The sequence below is a fragment of the Belonocnema kinseyi genome, chromosome 2, assembly GCF_010883055.1.
Source record: "Belonocnema kinseyi isolate 2016_QV_RU_SX_M_011 chromosome 2, B_treatae_v1, whole genome shotgun sequence".
Lineage (NCBI taxonomy): Eukaryota > Metazoa > Arthropoda > Insecta > Hymenoptera > Cynipidae > Belonocnema > Belonocnema kinseyi.
In genome coordinates, this window is record NC_046658.1 from 168,436,840 (window position 1) to 168,440,741 (window position 3,902).

A 3,902-nucleotide genomic window follows, 5' to 3' on the forward strand; every position below is an offset into this window, starting at 1 on the left:
GTTAAATATTTATTTTTTATCAGTTTAAAATTAAAGTTAAATTTTCAACTTTCAAGTGTTTAACTGTTGAAAATTGAATATTAAATCTTTAACAGTTGAGAATTTAATTTTTTTTAATTTTTAACATCTGAACTTTTAATAGTTGAGTTTTGAAAAGTTGAAAATTAAAAAAAAACTAAATTGCATTTTTCAAATTTCTTCAATTTTTAACAGATGAATTTTATATAGTCAATTGTAAATGGTCAAGATTTCAATTTTTTAAATTAATTTAATAGTTTTTATTCATTTGCTGAAAATTCATCCATGTAAAACTCAAATGTGAAAATTTTAAAAATTTAAAATCATTAATTTATTCTGGTTGATATATTTTAGTTTTAATATTATGATTTCTTTGTCGTATAAAAAGCAAATTAAAAAAAAAGTTTTCTCCATCAGGCAAGTCTGTTGAAAATTGTTAACGCTAACATTTTTTGTGTATGGACAATTTTTTTAACCTTTTTTTATAAACTTCAAGGAAATAAATAACCTTAGACGGAAAAAAGTAATCAAAAATATTTTTCGTGGAAATAAAAAATTTCGAAAAATGACATCGAATGCAATGTTATTAACTTGTACCTAATTTAATTTAGAAAGTTTAAAATTTGAAAATTTGTCAATCAATTTTCAGTGCTATTACCAATAAATCTAATAATTTTGAATTTTTCGGCCCAGCCTAGCCTAAATAGTTACGCAATGCCTTATTAAATTTGAAAATGAAATTATGTTTCCAAGTGAAAAATCTAATTTACAGTAGAAATTGAGATTAGATTAAAAAATTGAAATAAAAAAGTTTAAAAAAGAATAATTGTTTTTTAATCAGATTTAATCCGGATAGTGGCTCTTGTTTTCAGGACCACAAAGTTGAATCGATCCTGAAGGATAGCGGCGTCGCAGCGACGTCTCGCCGGACCCTGGAGCGATATTCCCTGTCTGACTAGTATGTCTCTATTTTCACTCAAATCGGAGAGTGGCGGGGTGGTTTTTGCCACAGTCGATGTTTTCGTGAAAGCTCATATGACGTCGGAGGGCGCCGTTCTGGCGTCGCTCACCAGTCGCCCCTGGACGTTCCTAGGGGATAGATCCACCCCTATTGCTTTCATCAACCTAAAAAATCGACGTCCGGTCAAATTTACCCTAAAAGGTTTTTTTTAAGTGTCCCACCCACGAAAAAAATAATGAAATCCACTGGAAAAATTGTGCATCGCCTGCAGCAAGAAATAATCGCGAAACGAAGGTATAGAACCCATTTAAAAAAAATTGTTTATGCCCGCTTTGACATAATGCATCCCTTATCACTTGATTGTTAACACCATTTCGAGTTTACGGTTGATTGAATCGATTTAACGACCTAATAAAGTGACGCCAATTTTTTTTAGTTCAAGAGTGATTATATTGGTGGGGAAATATTTTTTGTGTGTGTTTAAAAATAGATTTTTCAGGATAAGAGAAGTGTGGGGAAAAAGAAAAATATTTTGATGGGGATTTTTTTGGTATCATAGGGTTTTTTGGATTTTTTTAAAATTTGATTTTTTGTAATTATTTTAGCAGTGAAGGTTGATTGTTGGTGAAATGTGAAAGTTTGCCGACGGTTCGTAAGACAGGGTTTGAAAAAATGGAAGCAACTGGTGATTTACGCACGTGCTTTTGAAGAAGGTACTTCGCGTTGGTAAAAAATTTTTTATAATGGGGTATTTTTTCTTAATTTCTATAAAAAAAAATAATCAGAGTTGAAATTTTCTTTACTCTCATAAGCTTCTTACTGAGATTCCAGTAGATTATCATTAATTTAACAAAAAATTATTTGCCAAGGGCAACCCGCTTTAAAAAAAAGTGACTTGTCAAATTTTTAAATTTATTCTTTGAAATATTTATTTAATAAATAATTATGTGAAATAAGGTGAATATAACATCTTTAACAATTGTTTTTTAATAGAAATTTCACTTTTTTCTTGAATGTTCAACTGTTGAAAATTAAAGAAACGTACAAATTGAATTTAATTTTAACCATTTTATCCTAATAGTCAAAAATCCAACTTTTGAAAATTGAAGAAAATTAAATTATCATTAATTAAATTTTTCGACGGTAAATTTCTGAATTAAAAATATTTGATACTATACAGAAATATTTTGAATATAGAAAATTTTTCAAAAAGGGTTTAATGCATTATTTAAATTATTGTTTAAATTTAAAATTACAATAATTTAGTAAAAATACTATGAAAATCGTATAACGACTGAAAAATCACGAAAAATAAAATTCCCGAATAATGAAATAGCCCAAATTATAAAATTGCCGAAATATAAAAATCCTAATTTGAAGAATAACTGACAGGAAATTGCCTACTCATAAAATATCTGAACTAGAAAAATCCTGAATTATAAAATTTCTGAAGAAAAGAAATTAAATTTTTTTAAATATATATTATTTAATAAAAATATAATAATGAAATTTTTTATCAAAGAATTTTTTTGTCGCTTAAAGTTTAACAAATTATTGTATAAATTTAAAATAACAATGATTGTATGAGACTTGTATAATAAATAAAGTTTAAAAAATGGTGTGCCTCTGTTGCAAATTAATTTCTCCATAAATTTTCTTCTAAAATAATAAAATTTTGCAAATAAATCTTACAGGATTCAATTCAGCACTAACTTATTTCGAAATTTGTCTTTGGTTATTTTTTTTTTTTAATTAAAAATTGAGTTTTCAAGTAATTTTTAAAAATACTCTGCACATTTTCAAACAAAATTTTCCATCTGAATATATATTTGTTTAATTATTGTTATTTTAAATTCAAACAATAATTTTTTTCAACTTAAAATAATGAAGAAAATTGCTTTTGATAAAGTATTTCATCATTTCATTCCTAATAAAGATAAATATTTAATAAAAAATAATGTTTTAATTGTTTGAATTCCGGATGATTTTTATAGTTTCGGATATTTGATCATTTCCGCAATTTAATTTAGAGAATTTTCTATAATTGGACTTAAGAAATTTTCTTTTAAACGTGGAATGAATTTTTGAAAAACATTGTTTGAATTTAAAATAACAAGAATTGAAAAAAATTCTCAATGCAAGTTTTTTTTTGGAAAATGCGCATAGTAGTTTTCGTAAAAATGATTGCTCTCGTCATAAAAATCTTGTTTCTTAAATACAAATAATAATGTTGTGCATTGAATATAGAAAAACAATTTTTTGATCAAAAGATTTCATGTTTTTCAGAAATTCCACAGAGTCAGAAATGTTAATTTTCGTTATTTTTCTGTCTCTCAATTTAATAAATCAATTAAGAGCTTCAAATTGACAAAATACTGAATTGAAATTCCTTTAATAATAAGAAAAATTCCGGATTTTAAACAATAAAAAAATTTTTTTTAATCAATATTTGCTTATCCAAAATACAATAAATAAATATTTTCATGACAACAATTTTTCATTGTTTAAATTTTCTCAGATCAATGTTTGGATTTTAATAAAAATTATTCAAAATGATTTTCATTTGAAATATAATTAATATTTTTTAATTCAAACAATAATCTTGGGGACTCTAAACATTAGATTTTTTTAAACAAATATTTCATAATTGCATTTTAATAACTAAATAATATTAGTGAATAAACAGATTGTAATCGCTAAAATTCGCAAATTTTCTAGTGTGGGTATTTTAATATTAATAATAAAGTCGGGAGTTTTATTATTCCGGAATTTTTTAATTCAGTAATATTACAAACTGTCTTAAATTTTATTATGCAAAAATTTTATTGTTCAGAAATTTTCCTATTTAGGAACCTTACCGTGTCGGGAATTTTCTTTTTCGGGATTTTCCAGTTGCCCCTAAAAATATTATTTTTTATTGAAA